At 41.7% G+C, this 27,616-nt stretch overlaps 1 protein-coding gene across 2 annotated transcripts in view; it reads right to left on the bottom strand.

Moving 5' to 3' along the window:
- LOC139371469 (stabilin 1) overlaps window positions 1-27,616 on the bottom strand; it is a 300,518-nt gene that overhangs the window by 210,415 nt on the left and 62,487 nt on the right. The window lies entirely within an intron of this gene.

The following is a 27,616-nucleotide window of genomic DNA, read 5'->3' as shown; positions in this document are numbered from 1 at the left end:
AGGACAAACTGGATCAATCATTGCACCAATTGTTTGCTTGCCGAGGATTATAGGCCTGGAGGTGGCTTCCTTGATCACGCTGGTCGCCAGCCTACGTAAGAAACTGGGGAAAGGGTATGATGGAATGTTTTCCTGGACGGCGCTCGTTGGATGCATCTCCGCCTTGTTATCAGGCCGGGGTTGCCCAGAGTTTGCCAGGGGAGCAATCTCCTGCCTTTCCTCCCCATCTGATAGTAGAGTCGAAGGAGCACAGCAAGAGGAGCATGGCAATCAACGACTGTTCAATCACTGCGGCCGCAGTGCCTATTCCTACGATTTCGAAGTCGACGTCGGCAACCTTCCATCCCTGCTCTGGATCGAGCTTCTCCATCTGTCGGAGGCCTGCTCTGGATCAAGTGGGACTTCCCCATCTGTCGGAGGCCTGCGCCAGGAGCAACGGGCTCAAGTTATTCTGCCTCTCGCCTGTCCATAAAGGGTTCTCAGAATCTTGTGATGAGTGGGTGAATTTCCTTGTCCTTCTCGCCAGCTGTGATTTTGTGTGACCTTCCCTGGTGCAAAAACGATGTCCTATCCCGGAGCTCCAGTAAATTACATTACCAAGCTGCTCCCAAATGTGCTACAACATAGACGGAATCGATTTCCATGTCCTGTCGGTTTTAATGACATTATGAAGGGTTCCTGGATCCCTATAAGGCTGCATTGAGACAATGACTTATCAATGACCCAAGCCCTGCTCAGTTAATTCCTATCATTGTGTTGCTGAGTTGTCATAATGCTTTAACAAATGTACATTATCCCAGGGGCGTTGAAAGACACAATGTAAGTAACCTAATTTATGTCCCTCTTACTGCCCTGAATGCTGATCCTACAGCTATTGTATGCGGAAATCCTATGCCTATGAACCAGAGTTGGTGCTAACAGTAAGAGGCGGTGTGCCCTAGCAGGAAGTCCACCGTTTGCAGCTCATCCTGCACTAACATAAACAACCAGAGCATGTCTCTCTCCATGGTGGAGAGCGCTGCTCCTACTTGGTGGAGAGCGCAGCTCCTACTTGGTGGAGAACGCTGCTCCTACATGGTGGAGAGCGCTGCTCCTACATGGTGGAGAGCGCTGTTCCTACATGGTGGAGAGCGCTGGCGGAGAGCGCTGTTCCTACATGGTGGAGAGCGCTGGCGGAGAGCGCTGTTCCTACATGGTGGAGAGCGCTGGTGGAGAGCGCTGTTCCTACATGGTGGAGAGCGCTGGTCTACATGGTGGAGAGCGCTGGTGGAGAGCGCTGTTCCTACATGGTGGAGAGCGCTGTTCCTACATGGTGGAGAGCGCTGGTGGAGAGCGCTGGTGGAGAGCGCTTTTCCTACATGTAAAGCAAAATAAGCATCCCAGAAAAGTGTTAACTTCTTGATGCACTCATCCCGTTAGCGGGATCATTTTTGTCAACATCCGCTGAATTGCAAAGCGCCAAATTCAAATTCATACTAAAAATATTTACATTTTCATGAAGTCGCAAGTGCAATATAGCAAAACACAGTTTAGCTTGTTGTTAATCCACCTGGCGTGTCAGATTTCAAAGAAGCTTTTCGGTGAAAGCATACCAAGTGTTTATGTGAGGACATCTCACTCAGCAGACAAAACATTACAAACAGCTAGCAGCAAAGTAGATTGGTCACGAAAGTCAGAAAAAAAATGAATCGCTTACCTTTGATCTTCGGATGTTTGCACTCACGAGACTCCCAGTTACACAATAAATGTTCCTTTTGTTCCATAAAGATGATTTTTATATCCAAAATACCTCCATTTGGTTGGCGCGTTTTGTTCAGAAATCTACAGGCTCGAGCGGTCACGACCGGGCAGACGACAATTCCAAATAGTCTCCGTAAATTTCATAGAAACATGTCAAACTTTTTTATAATCCTCAGGTTGTTTTTTCAATATATAATCGATAATATTTCAACCGGACTGTACCTTCTTCAATAGGAGAGAGAGAGAGAAAATGTCTGCTCCAAACTGTTGCGCATGCAAAACGCTGCTGGCACCCAGCCATTCAATGAATGACGCGATGTGATCTTTCTCGCTCATTTTTCAAAATAAAAGCCCGAAACTATGTCTAAAGACTGTTCACAACATGTGTAATCCGTAGGAAAATGAATCTGGTTGATATCCCTTTAAATGGAGCGAAGGCAGGCAATGGAACAGAGAGCTTTCAGGAAAAACAGCGCTTCTGGGTTGGATTTTCCTCAGGTTTTCGCCTGCAATATCAGTTCTGTTATACTCACAGACAATATTTTGACAGTTTTGGAAACTTTCGAGAGTTTTCTATCCTAATCTGACAATTATATGCATATTCTAGATTCTGGGCCTGAGAAATAGGCAATTTCATTTGGGTACATTTTTCATCCAAACATCAAAATACTGCCCCCTACACTCAACAGCTTAATAGCCCACGTTAACATGTGTAGCTTAAGAAATAAGGTTAATGAAATAAAAAATGTGCTATTAACCGATGACATTTATATTCTGACAATCTCTGAAACTTAGATAATACCTTTTTGATTAGGCTTGGTAGCAATACATGGTTATAACATCTACAGAAAATACAGAAATGCCAATGGTGGAGGTGTTGCTGTTTATATTCAGAACCACATTCCTGTAAAGATTAGAGACGATCTCATGTTAAATACTGTTGAAGTAATATGGCTAGAGGTTAATCTGCCTCACCGAAATCCCATTCTGGTGGGAAGCTGCTATAGACCAAGTGCTAACAGCCAGTATCTGGATAACATGTGTAAAATGCTTGATAATATATGTGATATTAACAGAAAAGTCTATTTTCTGGGTGATTTTTAAATATTGACTGGCTTTCATCAAGCTACCCAATAAAGAAAAACCTTAACCTGAACCAGGTTGCAGGCTGGTCAACCTACCAGGGTAGTTACAAACAGCACAGGAATGAAATCATCAACACGAATTGACCACATCTTTACTGATGCTGCAGAAATTTGCTTGAAAGAAGTATCCAGATCCATCGGATGTAGTGATCACAATATAGTAGCCATATCTAGGAAAGGTTACAATAGGTTGTTTTATAGTGATTCCTATGTTGTTATTTATTGGTCTGTGGTGTGTAATGAGGAGCAACCAGATGCTGCACTTGACACATTTTATGACATTTCTTATTCCATTTACTAATAAACAGGCCATTAACCTGTCTAGGACTGGCGGAACCACAGCCAGTGAAAGTGCAGGGCGCCAAATTCAAAACAAAAAAATCTCATAATTAAAATTCCTCAAGCATACAAGTATTTTACACCATTTTAAAGAGAACATTCTCGTTGATCCAGCCACAGTGTCTGATTTCAAAAAGAATTTACAGCGAAAGCACCACAAACGATTATGTTAGGTCACCACCAAGCCACAGAAAAACACAGCCCTTTTTCCAGCCAAAGAGAGGAGTCACAAAAATCAGAAATAGAGATAAAATAAATCACTAACCTTTGATGATCTTCATCAGATGACACTCATAAGACTTCATGTTTCACAATACATGTATGTTTTGTTTGATAAAGTTCATATTTATATAAAAAAAATCTGAGTTTACTTTGGCGCGTTACGTTCAGTAGTTCTAAAACATGCGGGTGATTGTGCAGAGAGCCACATCAATTTACAGAAATACTCATAATGAACATTGATAAAGATACGACTATTATACATGGAACTTTAGATAAACTTCTCTTTAATGCAACCGCTGTGTCAGATTTCAAAAAACCTTTACTGCGAAAGCAAACCATGCAATAATCTGAATACAGCCTTTAGACAACAAAGCAGCCAAAAAGATACCTGCCATATAGGGTAGTCAACATTACTCAGAAATAGCATTTTAAATATTCACTTACCTTTGATGAGCTTCATCAGAATGCAATCCCAGGAATCCCAGTTCCACCATAAATGTTTTGATTTGTTTTGATAATGTCCATCAGTTATGTCCAAATATCTTCTTTTGGCGTTTGGTAAACAAATCCAAAAGCACGTTCAGGTCACGCCGAACGTCGGACGAAAAGTTCAAAAAGTTCCGTTACAGCCCGTAGTTTTGCATGTTTCTAAGTATGGAATCAATCTTTAGGATGTTTTTAACATAAAACTTTAATGATACAACCGGACAATTCCTTTGTCTGTACAAAGGCATGAGGCTGTGGCACTCTGCCAGTCCACTCACTCAAAGAGCTCTTATGAGCCCCTCCTTTAGAGTAGAATCCTCAAAACAGCTTCTAAATACTTTTGACATCTAGTGGAAGCCTTGGGAAGTGAAACATAACTAATATCACCCTGGATCTTCAATGGGAGTGGAGTTGAAAAACTACAAACCTCAAAAAATGCTGCCCCCTGTCCCAAAAAGGTTAAGTAAATGACTGTTAAATCCCCCATGATTGATGATGAATTGAACAATTGTATGGTTGAAAGGGCAGAGGTAAAGGATATGGCAAATAAGTCTGGCTGCACAACTGCTTGGCAAACATATCGCAAATTGAGAAATCATGTTGCTAAACTGAATTAAAAATAAGAAACTCCACTATGAAACATTGAGAAATTATATTTTTTTTAAAAGCAAAAAAGCTTTGGAGCACCTTAAATGAAATTTGACTCTCCTTGGTGTTGATCAAAGGTGCCAGATCAGCTTGGAACATGGTGGACAGATAACAGCCCACAGGAGAGGAGAGGGGGCAGTTGGGCTGGTTTTATGACTTAACAGCTGGTCGTAAATTTAGAGGGATCTTTCCCTCTCTGCCTTTCAGTATCCACCAAAGGAATGCTTTGTCTAGAGAGTTTGGCCTGCCTAAAAAATACTCTAACGTCAAAAGTCAAAATCAAATCAAATGTATTTATATAGCCCTTCTTACATCAGCTGATATCTCAAAGTGCTGTACAGAAACCCAGCCTAAAGACCAAAGCAGCAAGCAAGGGAATTAGAGAGAGCATACTTAAATTCACACAGGATACCAGATAAGACAGGAGAAGTACTCCAGATATAACAAACTGACCCTAGCCCCCCAACACACAAACTATTGCAGCATAAATACTGGAGGCTGAGACAGGAGGGGTCAGGAGACACTGGGGCCCCATCCGATGATGCCCCCGGACAGGATATAACCCCACCCACTTTGCCAAAGCACAGCCCCCACACCACTAGAGGGATATCTTCAACCACCAACTTACCATCCTGAGACGAGGCCGAGTATAGCCCACAAAGATCTCCGCCACGGCACAACCCAAGGGGGGGCGCCAACCCAGAGAGGAAGATCACGTCAGTGACTCAACCCACTCAAGTGACGCACCCCTTCTAGGGACGGCATGAAAGAGCACCAGTAAGCCAGTGACTGGCAGAGAGGCCGAGAATCCCCATGGAGAGAGGGGAACCGGCCAGGCAGAGACAGCAAGGGCGGTTCGTTGCTCCAGAACCTTTCCGTTCACCTTCCCACTCCTGGGTCAGACTACACTCAATCATATGACCCACTGAAGAGATGAGTCTTCAGTAAAGACTTAAATGTTGAGACAGTCTGCGTCTCTCACATGGGTAGGCAGACCATTCCATAAAAATGGAGCTCTATAGGAGAAAGCCCTGCCTCCAGCTGTTTGCTGAGAAATTCTAAGGACAATTAGGAGGCCTGCATCTTGTGACCTTAGCGTATGTGGAGGTATGTATGGCAGGACCAAATCAGAATGTTAGGTACGAGCAAGCCCATGTAATGCTTTGTAGGTTAGCAGTAAAACCTTGAAATCAGCCCTTGCCTTGACAGGAAGCCAGTGTAGAGAGGCTAGCACTGGAGTAATATGATCAATTTTTTTGGTTCTAGTCAGGATTCTAGCAGCCGTATTTAGCACTAACTGAAGTTTATTTAGTGCTTTATCCGGGTAGCCGGAAAGTAAAGCATTGCAGTAGTCTAACCTAGAAGTTACAAAGCATGGGTTAATTTTTCTGCATCATTTTTGGACAGAAAGTTTGATTTTTGCAATGTTACATAGATGGAAAAAAAGCTGCCCTTGAAACAGTATTGATATGTTCATCAATAGAGAGATTAGGGTCCAGAGTAACTTCGAGGTCCTTCAGTTTTATTTGAGACGACTGTACAACCATCAAGATTAATTGTCAGATTCAACAGAAGATCTCTTTGTTTCTTGGGACCTAAAACAAGCATCTCTGTTTTGTCCGAGTTTAAAAGTAGAAAGTTTGCAGCCATCAACTTCCTTATGTCTGAAACACAGGCTTCTAGCGAGGGCAATTTTGGGGCTTCACCATGTTGCATTGAAATGTACATCTGTGTGTCATCCGCATAGCAGTGAAAGTTAACATTGTTTTCGAATGACATCCCCAAGAGTTATAGTGAAATATAGTTTCACTATAGTGAAAACAATAGTGGTCCTAAAACGGAACCTTGAGGAACTCCGAAATGTACAGTTGATTTGTCAGAGGACAAACCATTCACAGAGACAAACTGATATCTTTCCAACAGATAAGATCTAAACCAGGCCAGAACTTGTCCTTGTAGACCAATTTGGGTTTCCAATCTCTCCAAAAGAATGTGGTGATCGATGGTATCAAAAGCAGCACTAAGGTCTAGGAGCACGAGGACAGATGCAGAGCCTCGGTCCGATGCCATTAAAATGTCATTTACCACCTTCACAAGTGCCGTCTCAGTGCTATGATGGAGTCTAAAACCAGACTGAAGCATTTCGTATACATTGTTTGTCTTCAGGAGGGCAGTTAGTTGCTGCTCAACAGCTTTTTCTAAAACACTTTGAGAGGAATGGAAGGTTTGATATAGGCCGATTTTTTTTTTTTTTTTTTTTTTTTTTTTTTTAATATATTTTCTGGGTCAAGGTTTGGCTTTTTCAAGAGAGGCTTTATTACTGCCACTTTTAGTGAGTTTGGTACACATCCGGTGGATAGAGAGCCGTTTATTATGTTCAACATAGGAGGGCCAAGCTCAGGAAGCAGCTCTTTCAGTAGTTTTGTTGGAATAGGGTCCAGTATGCAGCTTGAAGGTTTAGAGGCTATGATTATTTTCATCATTTTGTCAAGAGATATAGTACTAAAACACTTGAGTGTCTCCCTTGATCCTAGGTCCTGGCAGAGTTGTGCAGACTCAGGACAACTGAGCTTTGGAGGAATACGCAGATTTAAAGAGGATTCCGTAATTTGCTTTCCAATGATCATGATCTTTTCCTCAAATAAGTTAATGAATTTATTACTGCTGAAGTGAAAGCCATCCTCTCTTGGGGAATGCTGCTTTTTAGTTAGCTTTGCGACAGTATCAAAAATAAATTTCGGATTGTTCTCATTTTCCTCAATTAAGTTGGAAAAATAGGATGATCGAGCAACAGTGAGGGTTATTCGATGCTGCACAGTACTCTCTTTCCAAGCTAGTCAGAAGACTTCCAGTTTTGTGTGGCGCCATTTCCGTTCCAATTTTCTGGAAGCTTGCTTCAGAGCTCGGGTATTTTCTGTATACCAGGGAGCTAGTTTCTTATGGCAAATGTTTTTAAGGGTGCAACTGCATCTAGGGTATTGCGGGTTAAATTGAGTTCCTCCTCAGTTAGGTGGTTAACTGATTTTTGTCCTCTGACTTCCTTGGGCAGGCAGAGGGAGTCTGGAAGGGCATCAAGGAATCTTTGTGTTGTCTGAGAATTTATAGCACATACTTTTGATGCTCCTTGGTTGGGGCCTAAGCAGATTATTTGTTGCGATTGCAAACGTAATAAAATGGTGGTCTGATAGTCCAGGATTATGAGGAAAAACATTAAGATCCACAACATTTATTTCATGGGACAAAACTAGGTCCAGAGTATGAGTGTGACAGTGAGTAGGTCCAGAGACATGTTGGATGGCTCCGAAATCCTTTGGAGTGGATCTGTGGATTTTTCCATGTGAATATTAAAATCCACCAAAGATTAGAATATTATCTGCTATGACTACAAGGTCCGATAGGAATTCAGGGAACTCAATGAGGAATGCTGTATATGGCACAGGAGACCTGTAAACAGTAGCTATAAAAAGTGATTGAGTAGGCTGCATAGATTTCATGGCTAGAACCTCAAAAGAAGAAAACGTCATTTTTTTGTAAATTGAAATTTGCTATCATAAATGTTAGCAACACCTCCGCCTTTGCGGGATGCACGGGGAATATGGTCACTAGTGTAACCAGGAGGTGAGGCCTCATTTAACACAATAAATTCATCAGGCTTAAGCCATGTTTCAGTCAGGCCAATCACATCAAGATTATAATCAGTGATTAGTTCATTGACTATAACTGACTTTGAAGTGAGGGATCTAACATTAAGTAGCACTATTTTGAGATGTGAGGTACCACAATCTCTTTCAATAATAATTATCCTAGTGAGATTGCTAAGGTGAACACCGCCATGTTTAGTTTTGCCCAACCTAGGTCGAGGCACAGACACGGTCTCAATGGGGATAGCTGAGCTGACTACACTGACTGTGCTAGTGGCAGACTCCACTAAGCTGGCAGGCTGGCTAACAGCCTGCTGCCTGGCCTGCACCCTATTTCATTGTGGAGCTAGAGGAGTTAGAGCCCTGTCTATGTTGGTAGATAAGATGAGAGCACCCCTCCAGCTAGGATGGAGTCCATCACTCCTCAGCAGGCCAGGTTTGGTCCTGTTTGTGGGTGAGTCCCAGAAAGAGGGCCAATTATCTACAAATTCTATCTTTTGGGAGGGGCAGAAAACAGTTTTCAACCAGCGATTGAGTTGTGAGACTGCTGTAGAGCTCATCACTCCCCCTAACTGGGAGGGGGCCAGAGACATTTACTCGATGCCGACACATTTTTTTAGCTGATTTACACGCTGAAGCTATGTTGCACTTGGTGACCTCTGACTGTTTCATCCTAACATCGTTGGTGCCGACGTGGATAACAATATCTCTATACTCTCTACACTCGCCAGTTTTAGCTTTAACCAGCACCATCTTCAGATTAGCCTTAACGTTGGTTGCCCTGCCCCCTGGGTAATATTGTATGATCGCTGGATGATTCGTTTTAAGTCTAATACTGTGGGTAATGGAGTCGCCAATGACTAGGGTTTTCAATTTGTCAGAGCTAATGGTGGGAGGCTTCGGCGTCTCAGACCCCCTAACGGGAGGCGTAGAGACAAGAGAAAGCTCGGCCTCTGACTCCGACTTGCTGCTTAATGGGGAAAACCGGTTGAAAGTTTCTGTCGGCTGAATGAGCGACACCGGTTGAGCATTCCTACAGCATTTCCATCCAGAAGCCATGAGAAAGTTGTTCGGCTGCGGGGACCGTGCGAGGGGATTTATCTTACTATCTGTACTTATTGATGGCACAGACTCTGTTTCATCCTTTCCTACACTGAAATTTCCCTTGCCTAACGATTGCGTCTGAAGCTGGGCTTGCAGCACAGCTATACTCGCCGTAAGGTGATCGTTCTCCTGTATATAATGAGTACAGCGACTGCAATTAGAAGGCATCATGTTAATGTTACTACTTAGCTTCGGCTGTTGGAGGTCCTGACGAACCGTGCCCAGATAAAGCGTCCGGAGTGAAAAAGTTGAATGAAAAAAAGTTGAGAAACGAAAAAATGTTAGCAGTAATTAAAAAGAAAAAGCGTGAAGTTGTCAGGTAGCAAAGTAAGGTTGGCAACAAAACGCACAGCAACACGTAAACAAGTCTGCAAGTTGTGACCGGAAATGACGACCATGGTAACGCCAATGATGGTAACACCAATGTCAAAGATTGGAACATTAATTTCTGACGTACAAATGTTAAGAACGGTCCAGTGGGGACTTTTAAAAAATATTTAACCTTTATTTAACTAGGCAAGTCAGTTAACTTCTCTGGGATATGTGGGTGGCGTCCCACCTCGCCAACAGCCAGGGAAATTGCAAGGCGCCAAATTCAAAACAACAGAAATCCCATAATTAAAATTTGTCAAACATACAAGTATTTTACACCATTTTAAAGATAAAATTCTTGTAAATCCAGCGACAGTGTCCGATTTCAAATGGGCTTTACGGCGAAAGCACACCAAATGATTATGTTAGGTCAGCACCTGGTCAAAGAAAACCATACAGCCATTTTCCAGCCAAGGAGAAGGCTCACAAAAATCAGAAAAAGCGATTAAATGAATCACTAACCTCTTCATCAGATGGCACTCACAGGACTTCATGTTACACAACAAATTTGTGTTTTGTTTGATAAAGTTAATCTTTATGTCCAAAAACCTCATTTGAAATTTGTGCGTTATGATCAGAAATGCATTGTCTCAAACAAACATCCGGTGACGGTGCAGAGAGCCACGTCAAATTACAGAAATACTCATAATAAACATTGATAAAAGATACAAGTGTTAGGCATGGAAATATAGATAAACTTCTCTTTAATGCAACCACTTTGTCCGATTTCAAAAAGGCTTTACGGCGAAAGCATACCTTGCGATTGTTAGGTCAGCGCTAGTCACAGAAAAACATCCAGCCATTTTCCAAAGAAGGAGAGGTGTCAGAAAAGTCAGAAATAGTGTTATAAATATTCACTTACCTTTGATGATCTTGATCGGAATGCACTCCCAGGAATCCCAGTTCCACAATGAATGTTTGTTTTGTTCGATAAAGTCCATAATTTATGTCCAAATACCTTCTTTTTGTTCGTGCGGTTAGCCCAGTAATCCAAATGCATAATGCGCGATCACTTGTTCAGACGAAATGTCAAAAAAGTTATATTACAGTTCATAGAAACATGTCAAACTAAGTATAGAATCAATCTTTAAGATGTTTTTATCATAAATCTTCAATAATGTTCCAACAGGAGAATTCCTTTGTCTTTAGAAATGCAATGGAACAAAACTACCTGTCTCAGGAGAGCGTGTGATCAGCTCATGGCAGACACCTGATTGAAAGAGCTCTCTTTCTCTCCCCTTTCATAGTAGAAGCCTGAAACAATGTTCTAAAGACTGTTGACATCTAGTAGAAGCCTTAGGAAGTGCAATATGACCCCACAGACACTGTATATTCGATAGGCAATGAGTTGAAGAACTACAAACCTCAGATTTCCCACTTCCTGGTTGGATTGTTTCTCTGGTTTTTGCCTGTCATATGAGTTCTGTTATACTCACAGACATCATTCAAACAGTTTTAGAAACGTCAGAGTGTTTTCTATCCAAATCTACTAATTATATGCATATTCTAGCTTTTGGGCCTGAGTAGCAGGCAGTTTACTCTGGGCACCTTTTTATCCAAGCTACTCAATACTGGCCCCCAGTCCCAAGGAAGTTAAGAACTAATTCTTATTTACAATGACGGCCTAGGAACAGTGGGTTAACACTCTGAAAACATGCACATTCTATGTATCAGATTTACATCTAAATGTTGTAAAAAATTATATGATTAAATATAAGAATACTTTTGTGAAGATAGCAATGTGATTTTAGCCACGACCAGTGAGCTCAGTGTTTGTGCCAGCATAATGGAACGTCCCCTTTGGCCAGAGTGCTTAAAAGGACTTGCTAAGAATTAACATTTTTTTTTTGTTTACCTGTATTTAACCAGGCAAGTCAGTTAAGAACAAATTCTTATTTTCAATGACGGCATTGACGGCCAATCATACCAGAAAGACGTGAGGCTGTGGCCACATGTTGAAATGGTTTGAACCTTTTGTGTACCGAGACCAGACCACGTAGATGGACTGTGAGCCGAACGTCACAAAATGGTTTAAACTCTACCGACCAGCCTGACAGACAGCGTCAGCTGAACGTCACAAAATTGTTAGAAGCCCTGAAACTCTTAATCTCTACAGAAGAAAACCTCACCTAGGAGACCAGAAACGTTCTACTCTACAGAAGAAAACCTCACCTAGGAGACCAGAAACATTCCCAGTCTACAGCTGTGCATGTAAAAAGTTGTCCTAGAACTTTGTCTATAGACTCTGATACAACCGTGGGTATCTCTGATACAACCGTGGGTATCTCTGATACAACCGTGGGTATCTCTGATACAACCGTGGGTATCTCTGATACAACCGTGGGTATCTCTGATACAACCGTGGGTATCTCTGATACAACCGTGGGTATCTCTGATACAACCGTGGGTATCTCTGATACAACCGTGGGTACGTCTGAAGTATCTATTCTAATGGGCAAGACCAGAGAAGTTCTACAACTACAAAGGACATTGCACCCTCTGGTGGACAAACCAGGGTCTTACATCCCTCAACAACTTCACCATAGGAGCCATCGAACAGAGAAAGACATCTACGCGTGAATATATATTGCAGTTCTAATCTGAATGAGTGGTGGTTAGGGTGCTAAGTATTCATATTTCTGTGAGTGTAGCTTCCAAATGTATGAACAATAAGTTGACTCTCTTTGTCCCTCCCTCTCTGAGTGGTGGTTAGGGTGCTAAGTATTCATATTTCTGTGAGTGTAGCTTCCAAATGTATGAACAATAAGTTGACTCTCTTTGTCCCTCCCTCTCTGAGTGGTGGTTAGGGTGCTAAGTATTCATATTTCTGTGAGTGTAGCTTCCAAATGTATGAACAATAAGTTGACTCTCTTTGTCCCTCCCTCTCTGAGTGGTGGTTAGGGTGCTAAGTATTCATATTTCTGTGAGTGTAGCTTCCAAATGTATGAACAATAAGTTGACTCTCTTTGTCCCTCCCTCTCTGAGTGGTGGTTAGGGTGCTAAGTATTCATATTTCTGTGAGTGTAGCTTCCAAATGTATGAACAATAAGTTGACTCTCTTTGTCCCTCCCTCTCTGAGTGGTGGTTAGGGTGCTAAGTATTCATATTTCTGTGAGTGTAGCTTCCAAATGTATGAACAATAAGTTGACTCTCTTTGTCCCTCCCTCTCTGAGTGGTGGTTAGGGTGCTAAGTATTCATATTTCTGTGAGTGTAGCTTCCAAATGTATGAACAATAAGTTGACTCTCTTTGTCCCTCCCTCTCTGAGTGGTGGTTAGGGTGCTAAGTATTCATATTTCTGTGAGTGTAGCTTCCAAATGTATGAACAATAAGTTGACTCTCTTTGTCCCTCCCTCTCTGAGTGGTGGTTAGGGTGCTAAGTATTCATATTTCTGTGAGTGTAGCTTCCAAATGTATGAACAATAAGTTGACTCTCTTTGTCCCTCCCTCTCTGAGTGGTGGTTAGGGTGCTAAGTATTCATATTTCTGTGAGTGTAGCTTCCAAATGTATGAACAATAAGTTGACTCTCTTTGTCCCTCCCTCTCTGAGTGGTGGTTAGGGTGCTAAGTATTCATATTTCTGTGAGTGTAGCTTCCAAATGTATGAACAATAAGTTGACTCTCTTTGTCCCTCCCTCTCTGAGTGGTGGTTAGGGTGCTAAGTATTCATATTTCTGTGAGTGTAGCTTCCAAATGTATGAACAATAAGTTGACTCTCTTTGTCCCTCCCTCTCTGAGTGGTGGTTAGGGTGCTAAGTATTCATATTTCTGTGAGTGTAGCTTCCAAATGTATGAACAATAAGTTGACTCTCTTTGTCCCTCCCTCTCTGAGTGGTGGTTAGGGTGCTAAGTATTCATATTTCTGTGAGTGTAGCTTCCAAATGTATGAACAATAAGTTGACTCTCTTTGTCCCTCCCTCTCTGAGTGGTGGTTAGGGTGCTAAGTATTCATATTTCTGTGAGTGTAGCTTCCAAATGTATGAACAATAAGTTGACTCTCTTTGTCCCTCCCTCTCTGAGTGGTGGTTAGGGTGCTAAGTATTCATATTTCTGTGAGTGTAGCTTCCAAATGTATGAACAATAAGTTGACTCTCTTTGTCCCTCCCTCTCTGAGTGGTGGTTAGGGTGCTAAGTATTCATATTTCTGTGAGTGTAGCTTCCAAATGTATGAACAATAAGTTGACTCTCTTTGTCCCTCCCTCTCTGAGTGGTGGTTAGGGTGCTAAGTATTCATATTTCTGTGAGTGTAGCTTCCAAATGTATGAACAATAAGTTGACTCTCTTTGTCCCTCCCTCTCTGAGTGGTGGTTAGGGTGCTAAGTATTCATATTTCTGTGAGTGTAGCTTCCAAATGTATGAACAATAAGTTGACTCTCTTTGTCCCTCCCTCTCTGAGTGGTGGTTAGGGTGCTAAGTATTCATATTTCTGTGAGTGTAGCTTCCAAATGTATGAACAATAAGTTGACTCTCTTTGTCCCTCCCTCTCTGAGTGGTGGTTAGGGTGCTAAGTATTCATATTTCTGTGAGTGTAGCTTCCAAATGTATGAACAATAAGTTGACTCTCTTTGTCCCTCCCTCTCTGAGTGGTGGTTAGGGTGCTAAGTATTCATATTTCTGTGAGTGTAGCTTCCAAATGTATGAACAATAAGTTGACTCTCTTTGTCCCTCCCTCTCTGAGTGGTGGTTAGGGTGCTAAGTATTCATATTTCTGTGAGTGTAGCTTCCAAATGTATGAACAATAAGTTGACTCTCTTTGTCCCTCCCTCTCTGAGTGGTGGTTAGGGTGCTAAGTATTCATATTTCTGTGAGTGTAGCTTCCAAATGTATGAACAATAAGTTGACTCTCTTTGTCCCTCCCTCTCTGAGTGGTGGTTAGGGTGCTAAGTATTCATATTTCTGTGAGTGTAGCTTCCAAATGTATGAACAATAAGTTGACTCTCTTTGTCCCTCCCTCTCTGAGTGGTGGTTAGGGTGCTAAGTATTCATATTTCTGTGAGTGTAGCTTCCAAATGTATGAACAATAAGTTGACTCTCTTTGTCCCTCCCTCTCTGAGTGGTGGTTAGGGTGCTAAGTATTCATATTTCTGTGAGTGTAGCTTCCAAATGTATGAACAATAAGTTGACTCTCTTTGTCCCTCCCTCTCTGAGTGGTGGTTAGGGTGCTAAGTATTCATATTTCTGTGAGTGTAGCTTCCAAATGTATGAACAATAAGTTGACTCTCTTTGTCCCTCCCTCTCTGAGTGGTGGTTAGGGTGCTAAGTATTCATATTTCTGTGAGTGTAGCTTCCAAATGTATGAACAATAAGTTGACTCTCTTTGTCCCTCCCTCTCTGAGTGGTGGTTAGGGTGCTAAGTATTCATATTTCTGTGAGTGTAGCTTCCAAATGTATGAACAATAAGTTGACTCTCTTTGTCCCTCCCTCTCTGAGTGGTGGTTAGGGTGCTAAGTATTCATATTTCTGTGAGTGTAGCTTCCAAATGTATGAACAATAAGTTGACTCTCTTTGTCCCTCCCTCTCTGAGTGGTGGTTAGGGTGCTAAGTATTCATATTTCTGTGAGTGTAGCTTCCAAATGTATGAACAATAAGTTGACTCTCTTTGTCCCTCCCTCTCTGAGTGGTGGTTAGGGTGCTAAGTATTCATATTTCTGTGAGTGTAGCTTCCAAATGTATGAACAATAAGTTGACTCTCTTTGTCCCTCCCTCTCTGAGTGGTGGTTAGGGTGCTAAGTATTCATATTTCTGTGAGTGTAGCTTCCAAATGTATGAACAATAAGTTGACTCTCTTTGTCCCTCCCTCTCTGAGTGGTGGTTAGGGTGCTAAGTATTCATATTTCTGTGAGTGTAGCTTCCAAATGTATGAACAATAAGTTGACTCTCTTTGTCCCTCCCTCTCTGAGTGGTGGTTAGGGTGCTAAGTATTCATATTTCTGTGAGTGTAGCTTCCAAATGTATGAACAATAAGTTGACTCTCTTTGTCCCTCCCTCTCTGAGTGGTGGTTAGGGTGCTAAGTATTCATATTTCTGTGAGTGTAGCTTCCAAATGTATGAACAATAAGTTGACTCTCTTTGTCCCTCCCTCTCTGAGTGGTGGTTAGGGTGCTAAGTATTCATATTTCTGTGAGTGTAGCTTCCAAATGTATGAACAATAAGTTGACTCTCTTTGTCCCTCCCTCTCTGAGTGGTGGTTAGGGTGCTAAGTATTCATATTTCTGTGAGTGTAGCTTCCAAATGTATGAACAATAAGTTGACTCTCTTTGTCCCTCCCTCTCTGAGTGGTGGTTAGGGTGCTAAGTATTCATATTTCTGTGAGTGTAGCTTCCAAATGTATGAACAATAAGTTGACTCTCTTTGTCCCTCCCTCTCTGAGTGGTGGTTAGGGTGCTAAGTATTCATATTTCTGTGAGTGTAGCTTCCAAATGTATGAACAATAAGTTGACTCTCTTTGTCCCTCCCTCTCTGAGTGGTGGTTAGGGTGCTAAGTATTCATATTTCTGTGAGTGTAGCTTCCAAATGTATGAACAATAAGTTGACTCTCTTTGTCCCTCCCTCTCTGAGTGGTGGTTAGGGTGCTAAGTATTCATATTTCTGTGAGTGTAGCTTCCAAATGTATGAACAATAAGTTGACTCTCTTTGTCCCTCCCTCTCTGAGTGGTGGTTAGGGTGCTAAGTATTCATATTTCTGTGAGTGTAGCTTCCAAATGTATGAACAATAAGTTGACTCTCTTTGTCCCTCCCTCTCTGAGTGGTGGTTAGGGTGCTAAGTATTCATATTTCTGTGAGTGTAGCTTCCAAATGTATGAACAATAAGTTGACTCTCTTTGTCCCTCCCTCTCTGAGTGGTGGTTAGGGTGCTAAGTATTCATATTTCTGTGAGTGTAGCTTCCAAATGTATGAACAATAAGTTGACTCTCTTTGTCCCTCCCTCTCTGAGTGGTGGTTAGGGTGCTAAGTATTCATATTTCTGTGAGTGTAGCTTCCAAATGTATGAACAATAAGTTGACTCTCTTTGTCCCTCCCTCTCTGAGTGGTGGTTAGGGTGCTAAGTATTCATATTTCTGTGAGTGTAGCTTCCAAATGTATGAACAATAAGTTGACTCTCTTTGTCCCTCCCTCTCTGAGTGGTGGTTAGGGTGCTAAGTATTCATATTTCTGTGAGTGTAGCTTCCAAATGTATGAACAATAAGTTGACTCTCTTTGTCCCTCCCTCTCTGAGTGGTGGTTAGGGTGCTAAGTATTCATATTTCTGTGAGTGTAGCTTCCAAATGTATGAACAATAAGTTGACTCTCTTTGTCCCTCCCTCTCTGAGTGGTGGTTAGGGTGCTAAGTATTCATATTTCTGTGAGTGTAGCTTCCAAATGTATGAACAATAAGTTGACTCTCTTTGTCCCTCCCTCTCTGAGTGGTGGTTAGGGTGCTAAGTATTCATATTTCTGTGAGTGTAGCTTCCAAATGTATGAACAATAAGTTGACTCTCTTTGTCCCTCCCTCTCTGAGTGGTGGTTAGGGTGCTAAGTATTCATATTTCTGTGAGTGTAGCTTCCAAATGTATGAACAATAAGTTGACTCTCTTTGTCCCTCCCTCTCTGAGTGGTGGTTAGGGTGCTAAGTATTCATATTTCTGTGAGTGTAGCTTCCAAATGTATGAACAATAAGTTGACTCTCTTTGTCCCTCCCTCTCTGAGTGGTGGTTAGGGTGCTAAGTATTCATATTTCTGTGAGTGTAGCTTCCAAATGTATGAACAATAAGTTGACTCTCTTTGTCCCTCCCTCTCTGAGTGGTGGTTAGGGTGCTAAGTATTCATATTTCTGTGAGTGTAGCTTCCAAATGTATGAACAATAAGTTGACTCTCTTTGTCCCTCCCTCTCTGAGTGGTGGTTAGGGTGCTAAGTATTCATATTTCTGTGAGTGTAGCTTCCAAATGTATGAACAATAAGTTGACTCTCTTTGTCCCTCCCTCTCTGAGTGGTGGTTAGGGTGCTAAGTATTCATATTTCTGTGAGTGTAGCTTCCAAATGTATGAACAATAAGTTGACTCTCTTTGTCCCTCCCTCTCTGAGTGGTGGTTAGGGTGCTAAGTATTCATATTTCTGTGAGTGTAGCTTCCAAATGTATGAACAATAAGTTGACTCTCTTTGTCCCTCCCTCTCTGAGTGGTGGTTAGGGTGCTAAGTATTCATATTTCTGTGAGTGTAGCTTCCAAATGTATGAACAATAAGTTGACTCTCTTTGTCCCTCCCTCTCTGAGTGGTGGTTAGGGTGCTAAGTATTCATATTTCTGTGAGTGTAGCTTCCAAATGTATGAACAATAAGTTGACTCTCTTTGTCCCTCCCTCTCTGAGTGGTGGTTAGGGTGCTAAGTATTCATATTTCTGTGAGTGTAGCTTCCAAATGTATGAACAATAAGTTGACTCTCTTTGTCCCTCCCTCTCTGAGTGGTGGTTAGGGTGCTAAGTATTCATATTTCTGTGAGTGTAGCTTCCAAATGTATGAACAATAAGTTGACTCTCTTTGTCCCTCCCTCTCTGAGTGGTGGTTAGGGTGCTAAGTATTCATATTTCTGTGAGTGTAGCTTCCAAATGTATGAACAATAAGTTGACTCTCTTTGTCCCTCCCTCTCTGAGTGGTGGTTAGGGTGCTAAGTATTCATATTTCTGTGAGTGTAGCTTCCAAATGTATGAACAATAAGTTGACTCTCTTTGTCCCTCCCTCTCTGAGTGGTGGTTAGGGTGCTAAGTATTCATATTTCTGTGAGTGTAGCTTCCAAATGTATGAACAATAAGTTGACTCTCTTTGTCCCTCCCTCTCTGAGTGGTGGTTAGGGTGCTAAGTATTCATATTTCTGTGAGTGTAGCTTCCAAATGTATGAACAATAAGTTGACTCTCTTTGTCCCTCCCTCTCTGAGTGGTGGTTAGGGTGCTAAGTATTCATATTTCTGTGAGTGTAGCTTCCAAATGTATGAACAATAAGTTGACTCTCTTTGTCCCTCCCTCTCTGAGTGGTGGTTAGGGTGCTAAGTATTCATATTTCTGTGAGTGTAGCTTCCAAATGTATGAACAATAAGTTGACTCTCTTTGTCCCTCCCTCTCTGAGTGGTGGTTAGGGTGCTAAGTATTCATATTTCTGTGAGTGTAGCTTCCAAATGTATGAACAATAAGTTGACTCTCTTTGTCCCTCCCTCTCTGAGTGGTGGTTAGGGTGCTAAGTATTCATATTTCTGTGAGTGTAGCTTCCAAATGTATGAACAATAAGTTGACTCTCTTTGTCCCTCCCTCTCTGAGTGGTGGTTAGGGTGCTAAGTATTCATATTTCTGTGAGTGTAGCTTCCAAATGTATGAACAATAAGTTGACTCTCTTTGTCCCTCCCTCTCTGAGTGGTGGTTAGGGTGCTAAGTATTCATATTTCTGTGAGTGTAGCTTCCAAATGTATGAACAATAAGTTGACTCTCTTTGTCCCTCCCTCTCTGAGTGGTGGTTAGGGTGCTAAGTATTCATATTTCTGTGAGTGTAGCTTCCAAATGTATGAACAATAAGTTGACTCTCTTTGTCCCTCCCTCTCTGAGTGGTGGTTAGGGTGCTAAGTATTCATATTTCTGTGAGTGTAGCTTCCAAATGTATGAACAATAAGTTGACTCTCTTTGTCCCTCCCTCTCTGAGTGGTGGTTAGGGTGCTAAGTATTCATATTTCTGTGAGTGTAGCTTCCAAATGTATGAACAATAAGTTGACTCTCTTTGTCCCTCCCTCTCTGAGTGGTGGTTAGGGTGCTAAGTATTCATATTTCTGTGAGTGTAGCTTCCAAATGTATGAACAATAAGTTGACTCTCTTTGTCCCTCCCTCTCTGAGTGGTGGTTAGGGTGCTAAGTATTCATATTTCTGTGAGTGTAGCTTCCAAATGTATGAACAATAAGTTGACTCTCTTTGTCCCTCCCTCTCTGAGTGGTGGTTAGGGTGCTAAGTATTCATATTTCTGTGAGTGTAGCTTCCAAATGTATGAACAATAAGTTGACTCTCTTTGTCCCTCCCTCTCTGAGTGGTGGTTAGGGTGCTAAGTATTCATATTTCTGTGAGTGTAGCTTCCAAATGTATGAACAATAAGTTGACTCTCTTTGTCCCTCCCTCTCTGAGTGGTGGTTAGGGTGCTAAGTATTCATATTTCTGTGAGTGTAGCTTCCAAATGTATGAACAATAAGTTGACTCTCTTTGTCCCTCCCTCTCTGAGTGGTGGTTAGGGTGCTAAGTATTCATATTTCTGTGAGTGTAGCTTCCAAATGTATGAACAATAAGTTGACTCTCTTTGTCCCTCCCTCTCTGAGTGGTGGTTAGGGTGCTAAGTATTCATATTTCTGTGAGTGTAGCTTCCAAATGTATGAACAATAAGTTGACTCTCTTTGTCCCTCCCTCTCTGAGTGGTGGTTAGGGTGCTAAGTATTCATATTTCTGTGAGTGTAGCTTCCAAATGTATGAACAATAAGTTGACTCTCTTTGTCCCTCCCTCTCTGAGTGGTGGTTAGGGTGCTAAGTATTCATATTTCTGTGAGTGTAGCTTCCAAATGTATGAACAATAAGTTGACTCTCTTTGTCCCTCCCTCTCTGAGTGGTGGTTAGGGTGCTAAGTATTCATATTTCTGTGAGTGTAGCTTCCAAATGTATGAACAATAAGTTGACTCTCTTTGTCCCTCCCTCTCTGAGTGGTGGTTAGGGTGCTAAGTATTCATATTTCTGTGAGTGTAGCTTCCAAATGTATGAACAATAAGTTGACTCTCTTTGTCCCTCCCTCTCTGAGTGGTGGTTAGGGTGCTAAGTATTCATATTTCTGTGAGTGTAGCTTCCAAATGTATGAACAATAAGTTGACTCTCTTTGTCCCTCCCTCTCTGAGTGGTGGTTAGGGTGCTAAGTATTCATATTTCTGTGAGTGTAGCTTCCAAATGTATGAACAATAAGTTGACTCTCTTTGTCCCTCCCTCTCTGAGTGGTGGTTAGGGTGCTAAGTATTCATATTTCTGTGAGTGTAGCTTCCAAATGTATGAACAATAAGTTGACTCTCTTTGTCCCTCCCTCTCTGAGTGGTGGTTAGGGTGCTAAGTATTCATATTTCTGTGAGTGTAGCTTCCAAATGTATGAACAATAAGTTGACTCTCTTTGTCCCTCCCTCTCTGAGTGGTGGTTAGGGTGCTAAGTATTCATATTTCTGTGAGTGTAGCTTCCAAATGTATGAACAATAAGTTGACTCTCTTTGTCCCTCCCTCTCTGAGTGGTGGTTAGGGTGCTAAGTATTCATATTTCTGTGAGTGTAGCTTCCAAATGTATGAACAATAAGTTGACTCTCTTTGTCCCTCCCTCTCTGAGTGGTGGTTAGGGTGCTAAGTATTCATATTTCTGTGAGTGTAGCTTCCAAATGTATGAACAATAAGTTGACTCTCTTTGTCCCTCCCTCTCTGAGTGGTGGTTAGGGTGCTAAGTATTCATATTTCTGTGAGTGTAGCTTCCAAATGTATGAACAATAAGTTGACTCTCTTTGTCCCTCCCTCTCTGAGTGGTGGTTAGGGTGCTAAGTATTCATATTTCTGTGAGTGTAGCTTCCAAATGTATGAACAATAAGTTGACTCTCTTTGTCCCTCCCTCTCTGAGTGGTGGTTAGGGTGCTAAGTATTCATATTTCTGTGAGTGTAGCTTCCAAATGTATGAACAATAAGTTGACTCTCTTTGTCCCTCCCTCTCTGAGTGGTGGTTAGGGTGCTAAGTATTCATATTTCTGTGAGTGTAGCTTCCAAATGTATGAACAATAAGTTGACTCTCTTTGTCCCTCCCTCTCTGAGTGGTGGTTAGGGTGCTAAGTATTCATATTTCTGTGAGTGTAGCTTCCAAATGTATGAACAATAAGTTGACTCTCTTTGTCCCTCCCTCTCTGAGTGGTGGTTAGGGTGCTAAGTATTCATATTTCTGTGAGTGTAGCTTCCAAATGTATGAACAATAAGTTGACTCTCTTTGTCCCTCCCTCTCTGAGTGGTGGTTAGGGTGCTAAGTATTCATATTTCTGTGAGTGTAGCTTCCAAATGTATGAACAATAAGTTGACTCTCTTTGTCCCTCCCTCTCTGAGTGGTGGTTAGGGTGCTAAGTATTCATATTTCTGTGAGTGTAGCTTCCAAATGTATGAACAATAAGTTGACTCTCTTTGTCCCTCCCTCTCTGAGTGGTGGTTAGGGTGCTAAGTATTCATATTTCTGTGAGTGTAGCTTCCAAATGTATGAACAATAAGTTGACTCTCTTTGTCCCTCCCTCTCTGAGTGGTGGTTAGGGTGCTAAGTATTCATATTTCTGTGAGTGTAGCTTCCAAATGTATGAACAATAAGTTGACTCTCTTTGTCCCTCCCTCTCTGAGTGGTGGTTAGGGTGCTAAGTATTCATATTTCTGTGAGTGTAGCTTCCAAATGTATGAACAATAAGTTGACTCTCTTTGTCCCTCCCTCTCTGAGTGGTGGTTAGGGTGCTAAGTATTCATATTTCTGTGAGTGTAGCTTCCAAATGTATGAACAATAAGTTGACTCTCTTTGTCCCTCCCTCTCTGAGTGGTGGTTAGGGTGCTAAGTATTCATATTTCTGTGAGTGTAGCTTCCAAATGTATGAACAATAAGTTGACTCTCTTTGTCCCTCCCTCTCTGAGTGGTGGTTAGGGTGCTAAGTATTCATATTTCTGTGAGTGTAGCTTCCAAATGTATGAACAATAAGTTGACTCTCTTTGTCCCTCCCTCTCTGAGTGGTGGTTAGGGTGCTAAGTATTCATATTTCTGTGAGTGTAGCTTCCAAATGTATGAACAATAAGTTGACTCTCTTTGTCCCTCCCTCTCTGAGTGGTGGTTAGGGTGCTAAGTATTCATATTTCTGTGAGTGTAGCTTCCAAATGTATGAACAATAAGTTGACTCTCTTTGTCCCTCCCTCTCTGAGTGGTGGTTAGGGTGCTAAGTATTCATATTTCTGTGAGTGTAGCTTCCAAATGTATGAACAATAAGTTGACTCTCTTTGTCCCTCCCTCTCTGAGTGGTGGTTAGGGTGCTAAGTATTCATATTTCTGTGAGTGTAGCTTCCAAATGTATGAACAATAAGTTGACTCTCTTTGTCCCTCCCTCTCTGAGTGGTGGTTAGGGTGCTAAGTATTCATATTTCTGTGAGTGTAGCTTCCAAATGTATGAACAATAAGTTGACTCTCTTTGTCCCTCCCTCTCTGAGTGGTGGTTAGGGTGCTAAGTATTCATATTTCTGTGAGTGTAGCTTCCAAATGTATGAACAATAAGTTGACTCTCTTTGTCCCTCCCTCTCTGAGTGGTGGTTAGGGTGCTAAGTATTCATATTTCTGTGAGTGTAGCTTCCAAATGTATGAACAATAAGTTGACTCTCTTTGTCCCTCCCTCTCTGAGTGGTGGTTAGGGTGCTAAGTATTCATATTTCTGTGAGTGTAGCTTCCAAATGTATGAACAATAAGTTGACTCTCTTTGTCCCTCCCTCTCTGAGTGGTGGTTAGGGTGCTAAGTATTCATATTTCTGTGAGTGTAGCTTCCAAATGTATGAACAATAAGTTGACTCTCTTTGTCCCTCCCTCTCTGAGTGGTGGTTAGGGTGCTAAGTATTCATATTTCTGTGAGTGTAGCTTCCAAATGTATGAACAATAAGTTGACTCTCTTTGTCCCTCCCTCTCTGAGTGGTGGTTAGGGTGCTAAGTATTCATATTTCTGTGAGTGTAGCTTCCAAATGTATGAACAATAAGTTGACTCTCTTTGTCCCTCCCTCTCTGAGTGGTGGTTAGGGTGCTAAGTATTCATATTTCTGTGAGTGTAGCTTCCAAATGTATGAACAATAAGTTGACTCTCTTTGTCCCTCCCTCTCTGAGTGGTGGTTAGGGTGCTAAGTATTCATATTTCTGTGAGTGTAGCTTCCAAATGTATGAACAATAAGTTGACTCTCTTTGTCCCTCCCTCTCTGAGTGGTGGTTAGGGTGCTAAGTATTCATATTTCTGTGAGTGTAGCTTCCAAATGTATGAACAATAAGTTGACTCTCTTTGTCCCTCCCTCTCTGAGTGGTGGTTAGGGTGCTAAGTATTCATATTTCTGTGAGTGTAGCTTCCAAATGTATGAACAATAAGTTGACTCTCTTTGTCCCTCCCTCTCTGAGTGGTGGTTAGGGTGCTAAGTATTCATATTTCTGTGAGTGTAGCTTCCAAATGTATGAACAATAAGTTGACTCTCTTTGTCCCTCCCTCTCTGAGTGGTGGTTAGGGTGCTAAGTATTCATATTTCTGTGAGTGTAGCTTCCAAATGTATGAACAATAAGTTGACTCTCTTTGTCCCTCCCTCTCTGAGTGGTGGTTAGGGTGCTAAGTATTCATATTTCTGTGAGTGTAGCTTCCAAATGTATGAACAATAAGTTGACTCTCTTTGTCCCTCCCTCTCTGAGTGGTGGTTAGGGTGCTAAGTATTCATATTTCTGTGAGTGTAGCTTCCAAATGTATGAACAATAAGTTGACTCTCTTTGTCCCTCCCTCTCTGAGTGGTGGTTAGGGTGCTAAGTATTCATATTTCTGTGAGTGTAGCTTCCAAATGTATGAACAATAAGTTGACTCTCTTTGTCCCTCCCTCTCTGAGTGGTGGTTAGGGTGCTAAGTATTCATATTTCTGTGAGTGTAGCTTCCAAATGTATGAACAATAAGTTGACTCTCTTTGTCCCTCCCTCTCTGAGTGGTGGTTAGGGTGCTAAGTATTCATATTTCTGTGAGTGTAGCTTCCAAATGTATGAACAATAAGTTGACTCTCTTTGTCCCTCCCTCTCTGAGTGGTGGTTAGGGTGCTAAGTATTCATATTTCTGTGAGTGTAGCTTCCAAATGTATGAACAATAAGTTGACTCTCTTTGTCCCTCCCTCTCTGAGTGGTGGTTAGGGTGCTAAGTATTCATATTTCTGTGAGTGTAGCTTCCAAATGTATGAACAATAAGTTGACTCTCTTTGTCCCTCCCTCTCTGAGTGGTGGTTAGGGTGCTAAGTATTCATATTTCTGTGAGTGTAGCTTCCAAATGTATGAACAATAAGTTGACTCTCTTTGTCCCTCCCTCTCTGAGTGGTGGTTAGGGTGCTAAGTATTCATATTTCTGTGAGTGTAGCTTCCAAATGTATGAACAATAAGTTGACTCTCTTTGTCCCTCCCTCTCTGAGTGGTGGTTAGGGTGCTAAGTATTCATATTTCTGTGAGTGTAGCTTCCAAATGTATGAACAATAAGTTGACTCTCTTTGTCCCTCCCTCTCTGAGTGGTGGTTAGGGTGCTAAGTATTCATATTTCTGTGAGTGTAGCTTCCAAATGTATGAACAATAAGTTGACTCTCTTTGTCCCTCCCTCTCTGAGTGGTGGTTAGGGTGCTAAGTATTCATATTTCTGTGAGTGTAGCTTCCAAATGTATGAACAATAAGTTGACTCTCTTTGTCCCTCCCTCTCTGAGTGGTGGTTAGGGTGCTAAGTATTCATATTTCTGTGAGTGTAGCTTCCAAATGTATGAACAATAAGTTGACTCTCTTTGTCCCTCCCTCTCTGAGTGGTGGTTAGGGTGCTAAGTATTCATATTTCTGTGAGTGTAGCTTCCAAATGTATGAACAATAAGTTGACTCTCTTTGTCCCTCCCTCTCTGAGTGGTGGTTAGGGTGCTAAGTATTCATATTTCTGTGAGTGTAGCTTCCAAATGTATGAACAATAAGTTGACTCTCTTTGTCCCTCCCTCTCTGAGTGGTGGTTAGGGTGCTAAGTATTCATATTTCTGTGAGTGTAGCTTCCAAATGTATGAACAATAAGTTGACTCTCTTTGTCCCTCCCTCTCTGAGTGGTGGTTAGGGTGCTAAGTATTCATATTTCTGTGAGTGTAGCTTCCAAATGTATGAACAATAAGTTGACTCTCTTTGTCCCTCCCTCTCTGAGTGGTGGTTAGGGTGCTAAGTATTCATATTTCTGTGAGTGTAGCTTCCAAATGTATGAACAATAAGTTGACTCTCTTTGTCCCTCCCTCTCTGAGTGGTGGTTAGGGTGCTAAGTATTCATATTTCTGTGAGTGTAGCTTCCAAATGTATGAACAATAAGTTGACTCTCTTTGTCCCTCCCTCTCTGAGTGGTGGTTAGGGTGCTAAGTATTCATATTTCTGTGAGTGTAGCTTCCAAATGTATGAACAATAAGTTGACTCTCTTTGTCCCTCCCTCTCTGAGTGGTGGTTAGGGTGCTAAGTATTCATATTTCTGTGAGTGTAGCTTCCAAATGTATGAACAATAAGTTGACTCTCTTTGTCCCTCCCTCTCTGAGTGGTGGTTAGGGTGCTAAGTATTCATATTTCTGTGAGTGTAGCTTCCAAATGTATGAACAATAAGTTGACTCTCTTTGTCCCTCCCTCTCTGAGTGGTGGTTAGGGTGCTAAGTATTCATATTTCTGTGAGTGTAGCTTCCAAATGTATGAACAATAAGTTGACTCTCTTTGTCCCTCCCTCTCTGAGTGGTGGTTAGGGTGCTAAGTATTCATATTTCTGTGAGTGTAGCTTCCAAATGTATGAACAATAAGTTGACTCTCTTTGTCCCTCCCTCTCTTTATCTTCCCCACCCACTTTCCATTCCCCACCCACTTTCCATTCCCCACCCACTTTCCATTCCCCACCCACTTTCCATTCCCCACCCACTTTCCAAGATGTCATATCGTGTCAGTCCACTAGGGACTTATGTCATGTAAGTGTGTTGTAATTTAGTTTTTTAATAAATAAAGGATTAAATAAATTATGTAGTACTGAATATTCAAAAGGGCTAGGGTTCTAGTTGATAGTTGATTAAAATAGTAGTTCATAGTTGATTTAAAATAAGTAAATCATCAGATTAAGCATAGTCACATCAAAGGCAAACTCAGCTCCCTCATATGCATCGAATCAGATGGCTCATCACAAAAGTGACTGATATTGCCAACTACTTTACATTGGCAAGATTAGCAAATTTAAGCATGACATGCCAGCAACAAACACTGCCACTACACATCCAAGTATATCTGACCAAAATGAAAGACAAGTATTCCAATTTTGAATTCTGTAAAGTGAGTGCGGAAGATGTTGTTTTATTTTTTGGGTCTATCAACAATGACAAGCCACCGGGATCTGACAGCAGAGAAATTGATGATAAAAATATTGTGGGGGCTGTTTTGTTAGACTTCAGTGCGGCTTTTGACATTATCGATCATAGTCTGCTGCTGGAAAAATGCATGTGTTGTGGCTTTACACCCCCTACCATCGGTTACAAGGAATAAGTTAGGCCTAAATATTTCAAAAACTAAAAGCATTGTATTAGCCAAATGATTCACTAAACCCTTGAGATGACTAAACTGCTTAGAGGAACCCTGGATCGTAAACTGTCATTGTCAAAACATATTGATACAACAGTGGCTAAGATGGGGAGAAGTCTGTCCATAATAAAGCGCTACTCTACCTTCTTAACAGCACTATCAATAAGGCAGGTCCTACAGGCCCTAGTTTCTACCTTCTTAACAGCACTATCAACAAGGCAGGTCCTACAGGCCCTAGTTTCTACCTTCTTAACAACACTATCAAAAAGGCAGGTCCTACAGGCCCTAGTTTCTACCTTCTTAACAACACTATCAACAAGGCAGGTCCTACAGGCCCTAGTTTCTACCTTCTTAACAACACTATCAACAAGGCAGGTACTACAGGTCCTAGTTTCTACCTTCTTAACAGCACTATCAACAAGGCAGGTCCTACAGGCCCTAGTTTCTACCTTCTTAACAGCACTATCAACAAGGCAGGTCCTACAGGCCCTAGTTTCTACCTTCTTAACAGCACTATCAACAAGGCAGGTCCTACAGGCCCTAGTTTCTACCTTCTTAACAACACTATCAA

Source organism: Oncorhynchus clarkii, chromosome 17, assembly GCF_045791955.1.
Source record: "Oncorhynchus clarkii lewisi isolate Uvic-CL-2024 chromosome 17, UVic_Ocla_1.0, whole genome shotgun sequence".
NCBI lineage: Eukaryota > Metazoa > Chordata > Actinopteri > Salmoniformes > Salmonidae > Oncorhynchus > Oncorhynchus clarkii.
The sequence above is the reverse complement of the archived record's forward strand: the minus strand, read 5'-3'. Positions and strand labels throughout refer to the sequence as shown.